The sequence below is a fragment of the Ambystoma mexicanum genome, chromosome 5q (assembly GCF_040938575.1).
Source record: "Ambystoma mexicanum isolate Mex_15411 chromosome 5q, UKY_AmexF1_1, whole genome shotgun sequence".
Taxonomy (NCBI): Eukaryota; Metazoa; Chordata; class Amphibia; order Caudata; family Ambystomatidae; genus Ambystoma; species Ambystoma mexicanum.
Genome location: NC_090933.1, coordinates 1281993545 through 1282018002, shown reverse-complemented (window position 1 = coordinate 1282018002; position 24458 = coordinate 1281993545). Strand labels below are relative to the sequence as shown.

Here is a 24458-nt window from a genome sequence, read left to right as displayed (position 1 = left end):
TTGTTTGTAAATATTACTATTACGCTTCCTAACTCTCCCACTAGACTGGATACTAATGCTAGGTCCGAGTTTACCTGCAGGAACATTAAAAACATCTCGGCCACTGCCTTGTCCACGCTTCTCGCTACCAAGCTAGGTCCTATTGAAGCATTTGTGAAAACCTCTGAACTGGTCTCTCACTTATCGTCTGCCATTAAGGACACTATCGATATCCTGGCTCCGTAAAAAACAAAGATGGTAAAAGCTGAGACCAAACTTAGTTTAACAATGATATTTTGGAGGCAAGAATAATAAAAAGAGCACATGAGCGAGAATGAAGGAAGAACCCTTGCGCGAATACCTTGGAGAAATATAAAAACTCGGTACAAAAATATAAACACACCGTAATTGAATCTAAAAGGAAAATATATAATGTACGCATTGACAAAACCAAGTCGAACTCAAGGGAACTATTTAAAATTCTAAAATAATTTGAAAGTCATACATCTGCTTTTCCCCTTGTCTTAAAGATTCCATAAGGTGTCAATCGAGTCAGGAATTTGTGAATAAAATCGCGGGACACCGCCTAACCATATCTAACCAATTGGCTAGCCTGGAAAATAACAATGACTATACTAATGCTGACAGCACAAATTTGTCCAATCTAGCAACCATCCCTACATTTTACTTTCATAGTTGCTCTGAAAGTGAGGTTTTAGAGAATGTTACCAACATGAAGTCCACATCCTGTCTGGGGGATTCATGCCACGCTGACATCTTGAAAGGTTCCCTTAACGTCCTGATCCTGTGGGTCACCAAAATGATTAACTCCTCATTCAAGACAGGCATTGTACCTGTTGCCCTGAAGGATGTCTGGCTTACTCCTCTTTTGAAAAGGCACACTCTCGTCCCTGCAGTTCCAAGAATTATAGGCCAATCACGAATGTTCCGTATTTGCTAAAGATCTTGGATAGAGTGGCTTACTTGCAGTTCCAGAAATGTGTGGAAGAAAATGAACTCCTTAACATTAACCAATCTGGTTTCAGATCCCAGCATGGAACGGAGATAGCTCTCCTGGATCTTAAGTCCAATATTATGTGAATTATAGTCACCCAGCCTAACTTTTGCTATTAGTTCTCTCGGCGGCATTTGGTATTATTGATCACAATCTATTACATAACAGACTGTTAACTATTGCCAACTGTTCAGAAAATGCCACCCTGTGGATTGCGTCCTTTCTTGGTCCTAGAACATCTCCAGTGGCCGCTGTAAGGGCTCAAGTTAACCCCACCTCTCTTACATGTGGCATACTGCAGGGGTCATGCTTATCTACCTTGTTGTTTAACGTGTATATTGGGCTATTTCTTGATCCTCCTGACGGTATGGGTGTCCAGTTTGCAAATTATACGAACGACACCCAGATCCTCTTTGAATTATCTGGTAACTGCTCCAAGAATGCTGCCATAGTGAACCGAGTCTATAATGAAATCCAGGCCTGGATGGCGCATACCTCACTGGCACTCAATGAAACTAAGACCGAGCTTCTTATCAGGGCCTCTGGTCCACGACTGGAGAAGCTCAATACTCAGCATGTTCAGTTTGAGGTTGTGGGTAACATAATCAGCGTGAGTAAATCGGTAAACACACAAGGGGTCATTCTTGATGCCAACCTATCAATGAAGCAACAGGTATCACAGATTCCTCCATCTTGTGGACATGTAATGAAATGCTCCGCCAGATCAGGCCTTAACTTTCTACAAAGCATAGATCTCTCATGGCATCATCACTTGTGAACTCACGGTTAGATGATTGCAGTAGTCTATTGATTGGTACCTCACAGGGAAACTTACATCGTCTTAAGACTGCTCAAAATGGGGTCGTTAGAGCCGTGTTTGGCCTATCTAGGTGTGATCAAATTACCGCTTTTAGGAAGGAGCTGCACTGGCTACCAGTCAAGCAGAGAATTAGACATAAGACCTTATTCCTTACATACAAATGCCAGAACCTGAGTGCCCCCAGATATCTTACCAAGAGGCTGTCATTGAAATAACGTGGCCGGGTGCTGCGCTCCTCTGGCAATCTTCAGCTTAACGAACCCCGATTTCATTTTAAAAAAATTGGTGACTCTAGTTTCGAATTCCATGCTCGACGTGAATGGAATGCCCTGTCCCTTGTTATTAAATCATCTCAATCCCTGACAACGTTTAAGAGAAATGTAAAAACCTGACTCTTCAATTCAGTTGACTAATCGCTCTCTTCCGCTCGTCTTCTGATTTCCATAGTTTCTGCTTCTCCGCTGCCCTTCATTCCGGTTTCATTTGGTGCGCTCTGAGGTCCATGCGCACGCAGCGCCTTATTAAGAATTCAAATAAATAAACTAATAAAATAAGTAAATACATTGGAAAGTGAAATATGCACTTTTTATTCAGTTGACCTTTCTTAGTCATCAACACCCAAAACATAACCAGAGAGAGGAAATGTTCTTATAGCGTGGCTGGCAAAGTATAAAAGGTGTGCACCTTTTAAACCCAGCAATCTGTAATGAAATATTTCCTTCAAAGCAAAATCCCAATATGAGATATTGAAAGTATGAAGTGTACAAGACATTTAACATATGCTATGATCACACTGCCGTGTGATTTTTGGGGTAATTGTGTGGCCTGAGAACGGGAAAGCAAGGAAACATTTTTGGAATGGTGGCATTAAAAATACCCAAGGGAGATGGAATCTGCCATCTGAAGACAGGGAGTGGAGCCCGACCACCATATGTATCCTCCACTTGCGCCCTGGGCACCGATTAAATCAAAGCCAAAGGCCCAGCTGATGTGTTGCTTTGCCCACCCAGGGTGTAGAATCATCCTGTCCTAGTATGGCGAGGCAGCCCGTTGCAGCGATTGCTAGGGACTTGGAGTTGGGTGGTTTATTAAACCGAAGGACTCCAGCTACCGGCTACACTGAGCAAGCTCAGAAGTCTGCCTGATCGGAGTCACTCTCATGTAATGTTAGAAATCTTTTATACTGCACCAAATCAGCACTGTAGCGGCCTCAACAAGCTGGGGCATATCTGGCCTATAATGTGCCGCTCAAGCTTGACCATGCCGCTCAAGCTAGACCACAGTCTATGGGGAAAGGAAATGTGAAGTGGTGAAGCATCCAGATCTGCTGACACCGCAAAAGGCTGTCCACAGGCACTCCACTCATCACCATTCATAGGTGCTGGATGGCGTCTACCCCCCTAAGCCACTTCACTGGTGCCCTGCATCTATTGCCTTTATTCTGCAAACGTGGGCTCAACATATTTACAATGTTGCCACTTTAGCAATACAGTGTATCTATGTAGCTACCGCTCAGGGTGCCCATGTCTTGGCATATGTGGAGATGTCTCAATGTCCCTCTTTGCCTCTCTCGTGCACTCGGGCCCGCCGCTGGCATCGATTGGTGTCATGACTTTGCTGAGCGAGCGCGGCTAAAGTGCAGCTTGATAACCTTTCTGGTGGCGAGCCAAGGAGCACTTGATCCGCTTGGTGCGCAGTGCGCTGAGTGCAGGGGAAGGAATGCTGGAATGAAGACGGAAGGGCGTTCAGGAGAGGTAAAAAGGGGGATGATGGATGCATGGACACATGAATGGAGGGACGCCCGATGACATGTCATGACTCACTTATGCTGTCCTTAAGCTGCTTCAAAGCGCTAAGGAGGAACGGAAGGTGGGTTGGGAGGGTTGAGGTTGATGACAGTGTAGATGGATGGATGGATACATGGATGGAAGGACACATGATGCCATGCCATGTTGCACTTACGCTGCCCTTAAGCTGCTTCGAGGCGCTGCGGTGGAATAGATGGTGGGTTGGGTCTAGGGTTTGAAGTTGATTACAGTTTAGGTGGATCGATGGATGGATGGATAGACACATGATGCCGTGCCATGTTGCACTTACGCTGCCCTTAAGCTGCTTCGAGGCGCTGCGGTGGAATAGATGGTGGGTTGGGTCTAGGGTTTGAAGTTGATTACAGTGTAGGTGGATCGATGGATGGATGGATAGACACATGATGCCGTGCCATGTTGCACTTACGCTGCCCTTAAGCTGCTTCGAGGCGCTGCGGTGGAACAGATGGTGGGTTGGGTCTAGGGTTTGAAGTCGATTACAGTGTAGGTGGATCGATGGATGGATGGATAGACACATGATGCCGTGCCATGTTACACTTAGGCTGCCCTTAAGCTGCTTCGAGGCGCTGCGGTGGAACAGATGGTGGGTTGGGTCTAGGGTTTGAAGTTGATTACAGTGTAGGTGGATCGATGGATGGATGGATAGACACATGATGCCGTGCCATGTTGCACTTACGCTGCCCTTAAGCTGCTTCGAGGCGCTGCGGTGGAACAGATGGTGGGTTGGGTCTAGGGTTTGAAGTTGATTACAGTGTAGGTGGATCGATGGATGGATAGACACATGATGCCGTGCCATGTTGCACTTACGCTGCCCTTAAGCTGCTTCGAGGCGCTGCGGTGGAACAGATGGTGGGTTGGGTCTAGGGTTTGAAGTCGATTACAGTGTAGGTGGATCGATGGATGGATGGATAGACACATGATGCTGTGCCATGTTGCACTTACGCTGCCCTTAAGCTGCTTCGAGGCGCTGCGGTGGAACAGATGGTGGGTTGGGTCTAGGGTTTGAAGTCGATTACAGTGTAGGTGGATCGATGGATGGATGGATAGACACATGATGCCGTGCCATGTTGCACTTAGGCTGCCCTTAAGCTGCTTCGAGGCGCTGCGGTGGAACAGATGGTGGGTTGGGTCTAGGGTTTGAAGTTGATTACAGTGTAGGTGGATCGATGGATGGATGGATAGACACATGATGCCGTGCCATGTTGCACTTACGCTGCCCTTAAGCTGCTTCGAGGCGCTGCGGTGGAACAGATGGTGGGTTGGGTCTAGGGTTTGAAGTTGATTACAGTTTAGGTGGATCGATGGATGGATGGATAGACACATGATGCCGTGCCATGTTGCACTTACGCTGCTTTGAGGCGCTGCGGTGGAACAGATGGTGGGTTGGGTCTAGGGTTTGAGGTTGATTACAGTGTAGGTGGATCGATGGATGGATAAATGGATGAATGGATAGACACATGATGTCATGCCATGTTGCATTTATGCTGCCCCTAAGCTGCTTCGAAGCGCTCAGGAGGAACAGAAGGTGGGTTGGGTCTAGGGTTTCAAGTGGGTGGAATTTCAGATGGAGAGACAGATGGATGAATGAATGGATGCCTGATATGCCATGTTACACTTATGCTGCTCTTAGGTGGGTTGGGTCTAGGGTTTGAGGTTGATTACAGTGTAGTTGGATCGATGGATGGATAAATGGATGAATGGATAGACACATGATGCCGTGCCATGTTGCACTTACCTTGCTCCTAAGCTGCTTCGAAGCACTGAGGAGGAACAGAAGGCGGGTTTGGTTGGGCCTAAGGGTTGAGGTTGATTACAGTGTAGGTGGATCTATGGATGAATGGATAGACACATGATGTCATGCCATGTTGCACTTATGCCGCTCATAAGCTGCTTCGAAGCGCTCAGGAGGAACAGAAGGTGGGTTGGGTGTAGGGTTTGAGGTCGTGGGGATGGAAGGTGGGTTTTTCAAACAATCCTTCTCTCGTCACTTGCCTTGCCACACACCCACTCTCTGGAACTGGATCCCAATATCAGCTAAGAATACCCGCACAATTCCCCATTTCCGTAAAACTCGCATCACCACCTGACCAAGGTCTAATCCCAATGTTCTCCTTACATATTTACTAAACTTACCACATGAACTTGAAATGCCGCAGAAAGACTATCCCAGAGTGTCTCCTGCCACCCTTATGCATATACGTATATGCCACAGCGTGGTAGCGGATGCGCGGGGTACCCGTAGTAGAGATCTGGGGGTAGCGTGCAGGTCACAGGTTTGAATCTGTGTACAGCTACCATAGCCTTTCATCCTTCAAGGCGGCTCAGTGGGTCCCATTGAATTTGGCTAATAACCATGGCGAGGGTGCCAGAATGTTGATATGGCCCCTACTCTTCTGCAGGGTGATGCTAGCCCTGGGGCTAGGCTAATGTCGGGACTGTCGGGACTCGGGGCTAGCTTGCCTTTTGGTTGTATCCCTTGAGCTTCTATCCCGGGCTACATCCAAAAGACCAGGCGGTACAGCCTCTTCAGTCTCCCTGCCCCCAGCAATGCCTCTGGCGCCATAGAGCAGTCCCCAAATGTAGGGGGGGTGGGAGTTTAATCGGTGGTGGGTGCTATGTAGATGGATATGCTGTCAAGTATGTCATATCCTCTACCTCACTAACTGTAATTGAAAAACGACCTGCATAGCCACTGAACTTGTAAAACGGAATACTTTCAGCTGCAACTTGCACATTGGAATGTTAATCATCTGTGTTTCAACTGCAACTTGTAAAACTGTTCCTTTTCGACTGTAACATGTAAACTTGCACCCGGATACGTTTGGGTTTGGAGTGCTATATAAATAAACAAACAAACTAACAAGTTATATAAGGAGCTGGCACAGGCTGTGCCCTTCCAAGCCATTCCTTTACCCAGGTCATAATTTAGTGCCACCTGCATAAGAAAGTAGGAGCGAAGACGCCAATTCTCTTAGAGCAGCCTGTAGCTGGCAACTACATGCTAAGTGGTTCAGGTCATGACTGGGCCATATAATGCGTGCCGTGTGTATCCTTCCACATGCAAAATAGTGCATTGAACAGGAATACACACAGCATGGAATGCCGAGGAGTGAACCCTGGGGAAGAGCATGGTGTGCCCTTACAGTATACATGTTGATGCTGTGCTGGGACTGAGAAGGCATTTTTAATTTCGGCTATTAGGTGGCGCTTTAGTACCACCTATAATCCGAAACTATTGCATCAGAGTACAGATAGGGAGAAATGGCATATGAGAAGGGACACACGGCTTGTAGGAGGTGTTTGGCATTTTGGCCCACCCATTGACTTTCTATGGCCATTCCCACCCGGTTCCTGCCCCTCCCTGTCCAAAGCACCTCACCATCAGAACTCTTTGAGCTAGCTTTAACGAAGCCTTACCATCAAACTTTTAAAGCAGACTTCTGAGACCTAATTACTTAATTGGAGCTGTAAACATGCTACTGGTGTAATAAAAATGTCGTACCTAGGTCTGCCATCAGCCACTCGCTGTATATGCACTATGGAGACGATTCATGTAATTACGCGCAGAAACCGCGCAAGGGCTGTGCGCTGAGAAGTACACTGCTCAAGCCTGCACGCAGATAGAAAAATGCGCACCATGCATATTCATGGAATTGACAGCGCAAAGTAACCGTATTCGCAAGTCGGACCGGAACCCCTCCCCCCCGACACGCCCAAACGCAAAGCAGAAAACTGCCAGATCAGCTACCTTAGCAGCGCTCCCCCGGGCTCGAATACACGTACCCTTCAAACAGTGCGTGGGATCCCCCGTAAGCAGGCCTGCAACTCTGGGACCCTGCGCAGGGTCCACCGTAACTGTATCCGGCACCCCGACACATACATATAAAAAAAATGTAACTCAGCAATAACTCGGGAAATCTGAGTGTAAACTCACGTAAAACATTCCTTCACCCCACTACGCTACTTACACGCATCCCCGAAAGTTACATCGGAACACCGATTGAGTACACGCACCGCAAAATCCGACATGCAAGCCCACCTGCATGCTGAAAATCCTACGCACAAGTGTACTTACGCCTGCCTTCGGATTGCGGATCATATGAATCCTTTCCCATTTTTGGTGTTCCGCCCCCTTCCCTGCCCTCTGCACAAGCCACGACCAGGCTCTGCTTGGAGTCTTGCGCAAGGTTGCAATAGGAACTCCACGCAGGTCCAGGAAAAGTACTGCGCATTCGATTCCATGAATTGAGGAAGGGGGATTTGTGTGGTTTATAGTTATAAAATCGAAAACAAAAAAGTCGAAATTCAAAAAAATCGAAAAAAGAATGTTGAAAAAAAAAAGTTGAATTTCTTTTTTATTACGTTTTTTATTCAAAATGGGGGGTAAATGGGGGGGTGGGGGGGGGTCCCCCCCTACTCCCTTTTTTAACCTTTTTTTTAACATGCGAGAGCCAAAAAATAAATATAAATAAAAAAAGAAAAAATTCGATTTTTTTGACTTTTGACATTTTTTTTCGATTTTATGACTGCACACTGATTAGTGCATCGTTGCGCGCGCAAGTACTCTATTTTCTACACCGAAAATTCCATGAATCGGCCCCTGTATGTGTCCTTCACTGAAATCCTGTTTTAAAACAAGCATTGGGAAAGCCAACAGTTTTGGCTGGTGTATAGGTATTCTACATTTGCTTGGCACTCCTATTAGATGCCCGGGTACTCACTCTATTTTGCAGCTGCTGCCATCAATGGCCAGTTGGTACTACTACGGCAGTGCCTGGGAAATGCCTTGCAATGCCTACACAAAAGCCCAAACTGTTGGCATTGCCAATACTGTTTCTCTTCCCTTATTCCCCAGCCTCAGTGTTTGATGCTAGTCCTTGAGAGGGTCTTTTGAAGGGAATAGCTGGTATCTGATGACAAAACCCAACACATGATCTGAGTCCCACCGCAGAGTAAACATGGTAATGCCGGGGCGTGCAATGGCAGCATTTGGAAAAGGGCTAATGCTTGGCACCTGGCCAAACAAAATCTATACAAAAGCCACACCTATTGCCTTTGCTCATTTCTAATGGGAGCTCTAGATGCAGTGCTTTCGCGGGGTTTCCTTTTCCTTTCTTTTTCCCACCATAGAAAGTGTGATGAGAGTCTGAATTCCAATCGAGCCAGGCGGGATGTGATTTTGGGATTCAGATCCGTGGTGCGGGCACCTCCTTGGCATTGACACCCACACTGTGCTCGGCAAGGGCTGCATTAAACACACCACAGAGTGCGCTTAAAATGATGCCTTTACGACGTTACTGAAAGGTGAGCTGTTCAGAGCCCCGCCGAGAAGCTGTGTTGCCATGGCGACACTGTGCTTACTCAAGCAAGCGTTTTCTACACTTGCTTAACCAACCGAAGTGGGGCCTGTGCCTCTGTGCGTGGGTGCCTTCAGGCATCCCATCCCGTGGAGCACGTGCAAAGTAGCCCTGCATTCCTACTGGTCTGCCCCAGGCCCCGTGCTGCACGAAGTGCGGCACGATGGAGGGCCTGGGGGGTTAGGCGCAGGGTGGGGGGATCCCAACAGGCAGGAAAAGAAAAAGGGAGGGGCAGCCAGAGCGGCGCCCCCACCCGCGGCGGGACCCAAAGGAACACAAGGAGACAGAAGCAAGGTGGGAAAAGTAACAGGGGGGTGGGAGGACAGGAAGGAGCACCGGCGGCATAAAATCAGCACAACAAAAGGTGGAAGGGGTACAAATACCCCAGAGAAGCAGGAACAAGACACAACCAGGTTAGGAGCTCACCTCACTCGGGTAAGCTCCCAGGACCTGGTTAAAGCGGTAAAGGATTCGTTTTCGTTTGGCCTCTGCGGGCTTAGCGGATCGAGGTCGGTTTCCCTGGTCGTTTTCACCTCTGCGGGTTTAAACGGCGGGAAGAACGGTCAAGGAACAAAGAAGAAGGAAGCCCAACCTCGTGGGGACAGCGGATCCAGAGGAACAGCAGCGGAGGACCCGGGAAGCCGGAGCTGCAAGGGAAGGAGGAAGACCCGACACATCGCGGCTGCGGACCCAGCGGAGAAGAGCGGAACCCCGGCTGGCGAGAAGCGGCGACAGCAGCAGAAGACCCGGGAAGCCGGAGCTGCGTGGGGAAGGAGGAAGACCTACCACATCGCGTCAGCAGACCCAGCGGAGAAGAGCAGGTACGCCGGCTGGCGGGAAGCGGTGTGAGCAGCGGAGGACCCGGGAAGCGCGAGCTGCAGGGAGAGGAAAGAAGACCGCACAACAGACATCGGGGGAAACCAGGCTGCGGAGTGAAGGAAGCCGACATCGGGAAACACAGGGTGCGGCGGCGGTGAGCAAAGAACGGTTGCGGCGAAGAAAAAGGAAGACCCCAGGAAGAGCGGAAACCCGGCTGGAGAGAAACGGGGACAGCAGCGAAGGCCCGTGAGCCTGGAGCTGCGTGCATAAAAAGGAAGAACCACATCGCGGTGTCAGCGTAGCCCAACGGAGAAGAGCGGGACCCCAGCTGGAGAGAAGCGGGGACAACAGCAGTGGACCCGTGAGCCTGGAGCGGCGTGCAGAAGAAGGAAGAACCACCTTGCGGTGGCAGCATAGCCCAACGGAGAAGAGCGGGACCACGGCTGGCGAAAGTTCAGCAGCGGCGGACCCGAAGGCCGGAGCTGCGTGCGGAAGAAAGAAGACCGCCACAACAGACATCGTCGGGAACCAGGCTGCGGAGGCAGTGAATGACGCGGGAGAAGCAGGCAACCAGGAAGCTACGCGGGCAGCAGGCACCGGATCGTGGATTTTGTTTCGTTTTCCCAGGTTTCGTTTGCTGCAGTTCCTGACTGACGAGGATGGTTTTCAGTGGCGGAAATGCGGTGCAGTCCATGACCATGAAGAGGGCTTTTTCCAGTTGGGCTGAACAGGGAGGCCGTGCAGTGTTTCCGACCGAGAGGAAGAAGTTTTCCAGTTGTGGCGCGGGTTCCAGAGAGGGGGAACTTCGCAGCAGCCATGAAAGGGCGGTCGGTAAGGAGCCCGGTCCAGCAGTTGGAGCATGCGCTGGGAATGCTTTGGGGCTTCGGGGCAGGGAAAACGGGCTGCAGCGAAATACTGGCAGCAGTGATCGGGTGCCTCAGAAGTTGTCGCGTCGGCCGATTGGCCAGAAAAAGAATAGAGTGCCGCGAGCGACGGCCGGGCTTGTGGCGAGCCACCAGCACCAATTACCCAAGAACCAACCAGGGCCGAGTTCGGCGCAGCCCTCCGGCCGCAGAACATTGCCCGCCACCGTCAGCAGAGGAATCTCAGGAGGAGAAATACCGCAGGCTCCACAATTCGAACAGCGCGCCTGACGTAGAGGACAAACAGAAGGGACGGACATCGTCCCAACCCCTCCAGCCTTGCCACAGTTCGTCATTGCAGTAAAGACGGTGTGCAGGAAAAAGGCACACGGACAACCCACAGCGTCCACCGGAGGCAAGGACAGGCAAAGCAGATCCACCAGTCCGTTTTACCCTCAGCTTCGCACGGAGGCAGCAGCTGGCAAGGATCGAATGCTGCCACGAGAACCTAAAACAGGCCAGTCACTGAATTGACAGCGTTCAGTGCACACATTGGAAGCAGGACGACACGGAGCAGACCAGGAGCATGGGCGGTGGGGGGGGCCAGCGTCAGGTCAGTTCACAGCTCCGAGAGGGAGCCAACTAGCAATGCCCCAGGCCCCGTGCAGTACAAAGTACGGCACGATGGAGGGCCTGGGGGGTAGGGGAGGTTTAAGAATGGTGTCGCATGTGGCGCAGCGATATGCATACATTTTATGACACAGTTTCTGTGATGGCATGCCCCTCTGGCGGCCACGGCGGTTTATGGCCGCTATGCAGGTAATTTGAGGGAAATGTTGCTTGGATGGCAGGCCCCCCCTTTTTGCGACCACGGCACCATGGGCGCACCAGTGACTAGCAATTGTTTAAAACTGTCGTGGGAAAGGGGCTTCTGGAGTGCTTAGGAGTGAGGATGGGAGTGGTAGCCCCCTCTGGCCGTAAGTGGGAGTCAAGGGTGTTTTTGGTAGCCATGCGCATGTAGTAAAATAAGGAAAGTTAACGAAGGGAGGTAAATATTAGGGACCGAGTTGATGAGGCTGCCCCTGTTTTTCCCTGCGTGTTTTTCTCCTTTCTGTGCCGAGGGTGTTATCACGGGCCGCATCAGGCACGGTGGATCCGACAATCAGTATGGGGTTTGCTGGGGAAGCCCGCATGTAGGAGATCAAGCTGGTGAGGGCAGCGTCCGCCCAGGAGACAATTAAGCACCTGAAGAAAGGAAAGGCACGCCGAGAAGATTAGCATGGCCCCTGCGCAAGGACGACACACAAATTCGTGAAGCGTTCCATATTCTAAAATCACCCGTGGCACAAGCAGTAAATACAGTCAGCAGTAAGCATTAAAGAGGCAGTACGTGCCAAATTAGAACAACGGTCGGAACAGGCAACACGGGAAGCCAGACAGGGGCCCGGTGTAACAATACAGGAGGAACAAGGCGAGCAAAGGCAAGTCTACAGGAAAGCCAGAAGAGGCAAAAGTCGGGAATGACGGAAGAAAGAACAAGAAGAACGCAAGAATTCAGCGCATGGGCCAAAAAGGCAGAAAAAGACCAGGGGGCCAAAGGGGTGCTGGATGTGATGCAAAAGGAAGAAAGGGCTAGGGCAATGTTGCCCCTGCTGCTAGAGGATTCCACGAACAGCGACGAGGAAGCCGCGGTACCCCAAGGACAGAAGAGGGCAAGAGAAGTGGCGGAAGAGTCGCAGAAGCCAGAGAAGAACATGCTAGACCCAAGAGGGGCACAGGAGCAGCCGGAGGCGCCGTTGAGGAGTCAAAGGAAAGGTATTGTTAAAAGGGATAACAGAGTTGGGGAAAAAATGGTGAAAAGGTTAAAGACATGCAGCACGGCTCAGGGTAAGTCGCCCAGAACCGGGGAGCATGGAGCACAATGGGGGCTTGATGGAATGAATAAGGATGAAAAGGCAAGGGCAAGGTCGCCTTTGCTGCTAGAGGAGGCCAGCTGCAGCGAAGAGGAATACCACAAGGCCAAAGGAGGTCGAGAGAAGACCCAAGAGGGGCACAGGAGCAGCCGGAGGCACCGTAGAGGAGGCAAAGGAAAGATACGGTGAAAAGGGATAACAGAGTTGGGGAAAAAATGCTAAAAAGGTGAAAGGCATGCAGCACGGCTCAGGGTAAGTCGCCCAGAACCTTGGAGCATGGAGCACAAGGGGTGCTGGATGTAATAAAGAAGGATGAAAAGGCAAGGGCAAGCTCGCCTTTGCTGCTAAGGGAGTCCAGCAGCAGCAAGGAGGAATACCACAAGGCCAAAAGAGGCCGAGAGAAGACCCAAGAGGGGCACAGGAGCAGCCGGAGGCGCCGTGGAGGAGGCAAAGGAAAGGTACGGTGAAAAGAGAGAACAGAGTTGGGGGAAAATTGGTAAAAAGGTTAAAAGCATGCAGCACGGCTCAGGGTAAGTCGCCCAGAACCCGTGGAGGGAAGGTTAAGAAGCAAGAGGCAAGGGGTAACGTCTTCAGAGACGAAAAGTAGCAAAGGTAAAGAGGGGGGCCATTTAAAGGCATGAGTGAATAGGAAGGGAGTAGTGAGCAATAACGAACAGAAAAGGGGGGCCTGGACCAGTGGGCAACGGGTTTCCCATACGACAGAGGGTGGCACAAGGAAGTACGCCAGGGTCGAGTTACCAGGGAACAGGTGTTACCTGACCAGTCTACCTGACTGTAAGGTAGAGGACATGTAGGAGGATGAAAAAGGATCATTAAAAGGGCACCAGTAGCAAGGACCCCTGTTATAAGGGGAGGGCGGATTTCCAAAGATGGTACATTGTTATATTGCAGTAATACACAGATGACGGGGTGTCACTTGTAACATACCAACAGAAAGTCTTAAAGGCGACAAAGCATTTGGGCATGATGGGAAAATAATGATAGAAGCAAAGACAGGTACAAACATCAGGACATGATAATAACGACAAGGAATCATTTGAGGTCAGGGGAACAGAACCTGTGGGGCAGTCAATAGGGGAAACAAAGAGGACGGCAGAGTAGCAAAGTAACAGACCACCAACGGTGCAAAAGGGGTGGCAGGGGAGATAGCGTGAAAAGCATAGCTGGGAGAATGGAGCACAAGAGGAAGGGCAGGAAAGGGGAAATGCCAAAGTGTCCATTAAGCTTACACGAATAAAGCATCGGGAAAAGGAGAATATGGCCGCGTAGAGGGCAGGAAAATAACACCCACACCGGGGAAAGGCATGGGTTCCACGAATAAGCTCCGGAAATAATTAAGAGGTTAGCCAATAAGGCTGACTGGAAAAAGGAAAAAGATGGCCACATGTATGGCAGGAAAATAACGCCCATACTGAGAAAGGAATGGGTTCCCCGGAGAAACATCGGAAATGATGAAAAGGTTAGCCACAAGGCTGACTGGAAAAGGAAAATATGGCCACGGGTTGGCAGGAAAATAACGCCCATACCGGGAAAGGAATGGGTTCCCCGGAGAAACATCGGAAATAATGAAAAGGTCAGCCACAAGGCCGACTGGAAAAGGAAAATATGGCCACAGGTTGGCAGGAAAATAACGCCCATACCGGGAAAGGCATGGGTTCCCCGGAGAAACATCGGAAATAATGAAAAGGTCAGCCACAAGGCCGACTGGAAAAGGAAAATATGGCCACGGGTTGGCAGGAAAATAACGCCCATACCGGGAAAGGCATGGGTTCCACGAATGAGCACAGGAAATAAGGAACGGGTTAGCCATAAGTTTGGCTGGGAAAGGTAAAGATGGCCAGGTGTATGGCAAGAAATTAACACCCACACCCGAAAAAGGCATGGGTGCCACGGGAGGAGAAGCGGAAATAGCAACAAAGAGGTCCGAGAAATAGGTAAAACCAAAGGAACCAGGGCGAGCCAAGGAGAATCAGGACAGGAACGTACAAAACGGGTAAGCAGTACAAAAAGCAGGTAAAGGGGTGATAGCGGAAACAGGACAAGACGTAGGTAAAATGTCAATGGCCAACAGGGGCGATTGCTGTTAAAAAAGCGTTGGCCCAGGGTAAAAGGAAAAGATGGGCAGCAGCACATTTGTCTGCGGCCGCATATACCACAAAGGTGGCCAGGGTGACGGACCCAACAGATAGCACACGGTTAAGGAATACAATGAGGGGCTGGGCAAGATCACTGTTTTGGGGGGACCTGAGCGGTTTAGACAAGCAACCCCTCAGGTGTGGCGGCACGTGTCCAGGAAAGGATGCCACAGGACATCGAAAGGGAGGCTAAAGGAAGGGGGGCATCCCAACCCCTGGACACGAGGTGCCCAAAAAAGTGTTAATTACTGTACAGCTGTCATAACCAGTGTACAGTGCCATTTGTTTGTATATAATAAAGGCCTACGGCCATTTTAATTTTTCCACGCAAACAAAGCTGTCGCGTTATCATTCATGGGGCAGGGCACAGTATAACAGGGTAAAGAGCAGGGGGGGAACCCACACTACTCAGCCTATGCCCCAGGCCCCGTGCTGCACGAAGTGCGGCACGATGGAGGGCCTGGGGGGTTAGGCGCAGGGTGGGGGGATCCCAACAGGCAGGAAAAGAAAAAGGGAGGGGCAGCCAGAGCGGCGCCCCCACCCGCGGCGGGACCCAAAGGAACACAAGGAGACAGAAGCAAGGTGGGAAAAGTAACAGGGGGGTGGGAGGACAGGAAGGAGCACCGGCGGCATAAAATCAGCACAACAAAAGGTGGAAGGGGTACAAATACCCCAGAGAAGCAGGAACAAGACACAACCAGGTTAGGAGCTCACCTCACTCGGGTAAGCTCCCAGGGCCTGGTTAAAGCGGTAAAGGATTCGTTTTCCACCCAACCCGCCCTACAAGAAAGGAAAGAGGAAAACCGGAACAGGAACGCCGAGTACTCTTTCACGGTACACGGTAGAAGAAAAAGTCGTAGGCGGCGGCACGTGTCCAGGAAAGGATGCCACAGGACATCGAAAGGGAGGCTAAAGGAAGGGGGGCATCCCAACCCCTGGACACGAGGTGCCCAAAAAAGTGTTAATTACTGTACAGCTGTCATAACCAGTGTACAGTGCCATTTGTTTGTATATAATAAAGGCCTACGGCCATTTTAATTTTTCCACGCAAACAAAGCTGTCGCGTTATCATTCATGGGGCAGGGCACAGTATAACAGGGTAAAGAGCAGGGGGGGAACCCACACTACTCAGCCTAACAGCAGAGGGCGGTTAACCACAATAACACACCGCAGGCCCCTGGCTGCGCTCCTCTTCGACTCCAGCGGTGCTACTGCTGTGAGGGGGGACAGGCGGCCGGGTACAGCGATCCCTGGCCACTGGGCTGAGTGAAGGGAGCCTGCTGGCATCACGTCGCACACGTGATCAGTGCCACAGCGCGGCACTCACTCACGCAAGCTGTCTGTGAAACTGGTGTGCTACTTATAGCGTGTATTGTGTTCAATCTGTTATTATTCTGCAGTCAAATGTTCTAAAGGCTGAAACTCTGTGTTTTAACAACATACAATAAAAACAAGTATTCAGTATTTTATATGATATCTGCAACCTTGCAACCTGTTCATAGTATGGAACCCGGGTCCTTGCACATGCGGTCTGCACATATGTTCCTACTCCTAAGTGCAGTGGGCAGTTTCCGTCCTGAGTTACATAAGATATCGTAGCAAGCCCCACTCACTCGCGCACTTAGGTCTTAATGGTCAAAACCAGAGCCTTGACCCTGAATGCAGGGCGGGGTGTTTGTAGACCACGCTGTAGGGTTAGGTGGCCACAGGCCTCCCTCTAACCTGAACCCCCTGCTCCCAGTCCTGCTCCTATATTTAAGACACCAATGCTTTCCTCTGTTAGCCATCGCTCACGATAAAACCAGCTTGACTACAGGTTCCAGAATGCATAGGTATAGGGCAATGACTGCCACTCAGAGGGCTTCCTGGTGCTTACGGCTGTCTCAGCAGAGTACCATCTGCTGGTTATGGGGTTCCCTAAAGTGGGAAACTTGTACTAGAGGTTGGGTCTTGCAACCTCCCCCCCACCACACACTTGTGTGTATGCAGGTATATTTACAACTGCCTCAGAGTTCATGAGTGGGTATAGTTTGTAGGCGATCATGTGTGTTGTTTTCATGTAGTTAAGGTGTGCTTTGTGTGGCAGAGGGTGCTCGACAGTGGCATATTTAAGGCAAAGGTACCCCGTACGCAATATTGACAGAGGGCCCTGGGTGGACGGAGGTTCGGGCGGGAGGAGTTAATGGCTATCACATTTATGAATTTAAGGGACACATATTCTATGCATTGGAACTGTTTGATTGATTGATAGGTTATTTATAATGTGCCTATACACCAGTGTTTAGCAATTAACCTGTTAACATCACTAATAACCTCCCATTGTGATTGGTGTGCTTGCTGAGCCTGCTAAAAGGATGTCAGCAGAAGGCCCTGTGCAGTCACAACAAGGCAATGCCAATCCCTTTCACTAAATGGGGGTGTACCTGCCCTCTTGAGATAAGTTCATTGGATTGGTAGCAGTACATGTGTTCTCTTCTGTAGCACAGCAGCAATCTGCTGGGGAGGGAATGCTGAATTGTTGCCAAACTCACACAACGTCACTCCTTGATCATTCACACTTAGGCTCTGATTCATGGAATTTTCTGCGCAGAAAATAAGGACTTTGTGCACCAAACCACTGCGAATTCCTGTTTGTCGATTCATGGAATCGACTGCGTGATACTTTCTTCGTACCTTGCGTGGGCCTTCGTGCAGGCTCAGTACGCCTCTGCGAGCGACCGAGTGTCTTGCGCGAGACACCATGCAGACCGTGGGCGTGGCTTGCGCAGAGGGCAGAGTAAGGGGCAGAACTCGGAAAATGAGGAAGAACAAGGGAAAATGTGGGCGTTATGAGGGACTGCCAGCAGGCAGTCCATCGCATGCCCACAAATGCACAGAATGAGACGTATTTATGGATCCGACCGCGCAACCTCTTGTCAGGGAAATGGCCACGCAAAGCACTCATTCTATCCGCCACCCAAAGGCAGGCGTACAGACACTTGCACATAGGATTCATCACGCATAGGTGAGATTGCATGTTGGATTTAGGGGTGCGTGTATGCAGCCAGGGTACCGATTTGATTTACAGGTGCGTGTACCCATTGTAGCGAGGTGCAGGAACGGTTTATAGTGGTTTGCACGCAGATTTTCTAGAGTTTTACCTAAGTTATGAAATTTTTACACATGTTGTCAGGATGCCGGTAACAGTTATAGGGGACCCCGTGCAGTGTCCCTGAGGTGCAGACCTGATTGTTGGGGACCCCACGCATTGTTTGAAGGATGCATGTGTTCACGCCCGAGGAACACGCAAAGGTAGCTGTTTCTGGTTGTTTTTTCTTTGGGTGGGGGCGTGTTGGTGGCATTGCAGCTGTGACTTGCATATACAGTTTCTTTGCGAGAAAAATTCCATGAATACGCGGAGCATGCAGAAAAACATCTGCATGCAGGCTCACGCACAGGCATTCTCCGCACACCGACTTTGCGGGATCTCTGTGCACTTTTCCATGAATCAGGCCCTTATTCTTTAAAAATATACAGAGCAGGCAGGTGATATTTTGAAAGCTCAGAACATTCCCTGATTTGCTACCCCTTGATATACAATCCTACCCCACAATTCTGGCACATGAAACAGTCTTTATTCAGATTTGAAACCCTACTTTTAAAATAAATCAATCAAAACCGAGGTGGTCCTCAAATGTTATGCTTTCGAAGTCATCACAGTAACTTACAGACATTAGGATCTAACAGAAAACCAGCCAGTTTGTAAAATTGACCTCCTTTCGAACAGATACCAATTATATGAATCAATATTCATGCATACCATAGCTAGACATCTATTTCTATATATGGTCTGCTTTTTAAGGAAATGTCAACCTTCTCTGGCCTCAGACAAGGTTGCATTTTTAGTAATTTTAGTAACTTGTCTTTTCACACTTTATCTTTCTGATTTGTACTTGGCGCGTAATAATACTCACTCGTTTCCACCAAAATTGGACAGACACTCATATAAGATGGATGGCATTTGCTGATGGTATCATCTTTGATTTGACACCAATAGGTATAAACATAGTTTGGATTCTATTGTATATTATCTGAAGGAAAACAAACTTCAACTGAATACGGGTACATTGAGTGGGATGAATTTTGATAGAAGGAATAAAGCAATTTTAAGTGGCAAGTAGATGGTATGGACATAAAACAGATAGAAAGGTTTAGGGTTTTAAATTTTAATAGAAACAGAGAGGGAAGAATAATTGATTAAGAATGACATCTACCTCTTCTGTAGCTCAAATGAATAAAAATGTGTTATTGGTCAAATATTCCACTTACAAAGTTCAATAAAACTTAAATCGTACTAAGCTTAACATATGGTTTGGAAGTCTCGCATATTGTTAATTGGACACTTACAGAAAGAATTAAGGGTATCCTCTGGATAAGGTCACTAAATGTACCTTTGTCGGTACCGATTGTAATTATCAATATGAGTTAGGAATATCTTCATTAAAGGTCCTTGTGATGTGTAGGAAATTGATGCTGTACGTAAACATTTTCCATCCTGTTGAGCATTCCCTTGTATGAGGATTTGAACTATATTCTAAAAGAAAAAATATGCAAAGTTTTAATGAACTTTAGTGAAAATTCTGAAAAGATTTAAACAAATATAGGATGTAGTCGAAAAAACGTGTAAATGCACAAAGTTTTGTGAAAAATAAATTATAAGAATTTAACTGGTCTTTTACAATGACAACAATAGAAACATAAACATTTTTAAGGAATATGCAAAATGAAATTTAAAATTCAGTTTCTTGCCAAAATATTTGAGGACATTTCCAAGTAATAGCTACAGATATATTTACGAGAATTTTAGGTTGAATTTATCATGTACGTTGCAAGTGATGGGTCCTAGAAGAGGAATTGTATGAGAGTGAAGAACGTCCAAATTTTGTAAAACATATATATTTTAATACTTAAAAGTATTAAAGATATAGTATTGGAATGTGAACAGACAAAAAAGATGCAAATTATGTTATTCAAAACATTTGCTCACAACCCTCTGGTTATTGTTTGTTTGTTTGTTTGTTTGTTTATTTATGTCTATAGCACACCTTAACCGGGAGGTATCTGGGAACATACGACAGTTACAGATTAAAGTTACAGTTACAGTTGTATTGTGCATTGGTCTAGGAATGCAGGATTGCAAAACTATACAATCTGAAAGCAATAAGGACAGTAATGGTATACATTGGTCTGGGAATACAGGATTGCAAAGATGTACAAATGGAGAGCAGTAAAGACAAAAGTTACAAACAGGGTCCTGAGTTCTAGTTTGAAGTATGGTGGTTCAGAGAAGTACTTGGTGTGCAGTAGGATAGTAGGTGGTAGAGTGGTTCTAAGGTATAGTCTTTAAGGTACTAATGCTTATCAGCAAGCCATTTGATGGGCATGCTTCTGAAATTTGAGAATTAATTGGTCGTTTTCAATGAGAGGGGGAAGAGAGTTCCAAAACTGTGTGTCCATGACTGGGAAACTACTCCCCCTGACCTTTGTAGTTTGCATCTAGGGACTGTCAAACTGTGGGTGTTGGAGGACTTGGTGACTCGGGTTGAAGAATTGAAATTGAACTTTTCTGTTAAGTATAGTGGGGCCGCATTGTTTGATGATTCATACGTGAGGGACATGGTTTTGAGTTGGATCTTGTCCTGGATGGAGAGCCATTTATGTTGTCTTCTTGTTTCAGATATGTGATCTCTCCTAGAAATGCTCAGAGTGGATCTAAGGGCATTATTTTGCAAGATTTGTAATTTATTCAGAACGTGTTAAAGTCCATTACAGTAATCTAACTTGGAGAGTATTGGTGCTCTTGCGAGGGTGGTGCAACTCTCGTTAGAGAGCAGAGGTTTACAAGCCCATATCAGTTTTCCCGTGTAGGTGGTCGCCAAGGCTGTTGCGTTCACTTGTTTTTGTAAGTTCATTGTGGCGTCAAGATAAAAACCTATAGTTTTTACCTCTTTGGCCACTGGGATCTTGTTGCTGTCAGTATTGAAGGAGGTGTAGTCTGTATTCAATTTGTTGAGGTTGGCTTCAGTTGCTACTATCAGCAACTCCGTTTTATCATCATTCAGGCAGAGGCCATGTGTGGCCATCCAAGCCTGAATGAATATACATTTTGTTCACTAATAGTACATCATCGTCATAAACACCCGTTAGAGGGAGGATGATCTGGGTGTCATCGTGGGAGATACACAAGAGCCTTGGGGACTCCGCATGTGATGGCAATAGGGTCAGCTTCTGCTGAAGGAGAGAAGACTCTCATGGTCCTATTATTTAGAAAAGATTGTATCCAAGTAATGGCATTCTGGGAGAAATGGGCTGCAGAAGCGAGGTGGTTGCATAGTAGTTTATGGTCAACTAGATTGAATGCCGCCGAAAGAGCCAGAAGTATAATAGCAAGGCCATTTTCCCATTATCCTTCAGTTCACCCATCTGTGCTTTTAGGTCTATCAACGCCGTTTCAATCCCATGTTCGGGTCTAAAACCGGATTGGCGAGTTCCTAAGAGGTGGTTAATCTCCAGATATTCCTGGATCTGTAGATAAGATACCCTGTCCAGTATCTTCAAAAGAAAAGGCACTGTAGTAATTGGCCTATAGTTTGTGGGGATGGTCGGATCCAGTGATTGTTTTTTAAGGAGTGGCATAAACCACAATTATTTTAGGTTACTAGGTACTATGCCTGAGGTAAATGAGGCGTTGATTAGTTTGGCTATGAAAGGTGTCAGGTCTCTAGCAGCATCTTTGATTATTTGCGCCGGCCAGCTGTCGCCTTGGCACTTTGACGGTTTAAGGGAGGCAATAATTTGTTGTACCTCCAGGGTAGAGACTTTAGTGAATTTTAAGTCTTGGGCTAGTTTCAAGGTAGGCCTTGTAGTGAGGTGCGGGTTATCTGAATTTTGAAGGTTAAGGCGTTGTTCTGCAATTTTAGCTTGCAGTGAGATAATTCTGTTAAGGAAAGAACTCTGAATATTCGTGCACCAGTTTGTCTTTTACGCACGGATCCGTAGGGGTAATAGGCGTCTCCGTCTCTTTGAGGATCATGAATAACTTTTTCATGCTGGAGCTGGCTTGATTAATTCTGTTGTTGTATGACTCCCTTTTAGTGCAGAGTATGTCTTCCTTATATTTGCTGATAGGTTAAATAGGTTAGTTTTGTTCTCAGCGGAAGGGAGGATTTTCCAAGTAGATTCCAATGTTCTTTTTTCTGCACGTAACGTCTTTAATTCTGGGGTGAACCAGGAGTTCAAGTGGGCTTTTGGTTTGCCTTTACACAGTTTGAGGGAGGCGATGGTGTACAGTGCATTAGTCATAGAGGAATTATATAACTCTACTAGCTTGTTAGGGTTAGAGATTTCCTCTGAAGAGATTAGCGTGGGGATCACGAGAGGCAAGATGGCATCCACCATGATGTTACGTTTGTTCCTAGTTAGGCATGGAGGTGCTACCGGGATTAGTTTAGTTTTCTGAATATTTGCTGGTAGGTAGAGTGACAGAAGGTGATGATCTGTCCAGGATTGGGGGGTGATTGCAGTAATTATAGCGCCACAAATAAGGTCTGCTACCCAGTCAAGGGTCCTGCCTTTAATGTGGGTGGGTTGTGAGATTTTTAAGTTAAAGCCTTGTTTTCTGATGGTGTTGGCGACTGCTAGTGCTTGGTGATCATTTGGGTCGTTCAGTCCTAGATTGAAATCACTGCGTACTAACATTTGAGAAGATGTTTTGACATTGTCGGTTAGTATTGGAAGCAGGTCTTCCTCGAAGGTACCAATGGGACCACGGTTCTATATATTAACTGGATAGTTATAGGGTGGGTATTGTCAATCAGTATTTTGGCTGTCAGTTATTCGCAGGATGAGTATTTAGGCATAGTAACTAACCTGAGGTCTAAATTTGATTTAGCTATGATGGCAATTCCTCTGCCTCTGGTATCTGCTCTGTCAACTCTTACAATTGTATAATTATCTGGAACCGTGAGTAGGAGTGCCGGTCCAGCTGCAGCATGCAGCCAGGATTCAGTAATGGCTAGTAAGTCTAGGTTATCGGCGGTGATTAAATCAGCAATGTCTGTCGCGTGCGCTTAATAGAATGTGTGGGAAGTTTGGTAGGGAGGGTCCTTTGTTTATTTTGTTTTGGTAACTTGTTCTGGTTAGTTATATTTTTGGTTGGGTTTTTCCTCAGTCTGGGGATGTTTGTAGGGATATTAGGCAAGAAATTAGCATGATGCATATTCGGCAGTGACTGGAGTCTAGCGCCAAGCCTAAGATTTCAGTCTGTGGTCAGGCACGGGTTACTTGCGGGCTCAGGTTTGATGTGGGCCCATTATCCTGGTACTTGTTAGGTAGTGAATGGAGTCTATCACTGAGTCTGAGGTTTCTAACTAACGTCGGGCAAGGGAGACTTGGGAGCATAGGTTTGATATGGGATCTATTTGCGTGCCGGTTGAGTAAGGGTGAAGGCTGAAACTCACCAATCACTGGAACTGAGTTTTGAAAGTTAACTTTTATTTTTAGCTTGGCTAAGAAGTACGTAGGTCTGATGGTTGAATCCAAAAGGTAGTTGTAGTTGAGGGCAGGTAAGACCGGTGTAGCCCTGATTACCTCGGAATCGCTGGCCATGGTTGGACATCAGGGCATGCAGGCCATGCACCGTAAGTTGAAATGAGGGACTGGTTAAGCGCAATGAATACGCTTACCAGTGACAGGAGCAAGGCGTGCATGGTATTTAGAGGGTAGCTTGTTCACAGTATTAAGGGTGGCACTATTGATAAGATGATGTCCGTAATCTGATGATGTAGGAGGCCGGGGCAAGGCTGGTACGATGTATCTCTTAGTGAAGTGAGGGGAGATGAATACTGAATCTGAACTTTAATAGATTAATGAATGGGGAACAGGTATCCCTTGCTTTGGCACTAGTTAGATTTATCACCAAAGTGCATGAATTGTTAGGAGAAAGAATGCTATGTATGAATTAAATGATATTGAATTGTGGTGTTATTGGAAGATTGCACATAGGATGAATTATGATTTTATGTAGGATTTTTATATGCATTTATATGTTAAATAGTATATTGCGTTTATGCTGAATTTGTAAGTGAAAGGTTTTAAAAATGAAGCCATGCCACAATAAATAATACACACATTTCTAAGTAGCACAATGCAATTTATAGTACCTAACATTCATTCTTAGAGGCAGATCTATGTTATGCTTTGGCTAGACATGTACAAATATCGTAACTTTGCATCTTTCCTCCAATATCAAAACAAGTATTGTATGACAGAAATGTTACAAATAACAATATATTTGCTATATATTCCACATTAGCAATCTTTTCCTATGTGCAATGTGATGTTATTGGTTTGAAGCATTTGCTTGTAAATGAAATACAAGCTCTGGTTGGTTGCACCAAAATCTACAGGCTTGGGTTGAGGGAAGCAGTGCTATCAGCAACACAAAGACTATTGATTGATGTGCACTATGTATCAGCCGAAAATATGAATTTTTGGAAAAGACAACAACTACCCCCCCGGCAATTGCCAGGAATGATTTAGGTGTATATAATGTAGGTCCTCGCACTTCAACACAATCTCATTGTTGACATGTTACTGCTCATTTGAAATTGCATAATTTATTATGGATGGAAGTGGCCCAGCTAAACTCCCTTTCATCCCAATATGACTAT

General features: G+C 47.4%; 1 protein-coding gene and 1 pseudogene across 5 annotated transcripts in view; both read left to right on the top strand.

Moving 5' to 3' along the window:
* PLEC (plectin) overlaps positions 1-24458 on the top strand; it is a 1447724-nt gene that overhangs the window by 398798 nt on the left and 1024468 nt on the right. The gene's annotated exons all lie outside the window — the stretch shown is intronic.
* On the top strand, positions 11945-12010 carry LOC138499026 (U6 spliceosomal RNA; annotated as a pseudogene).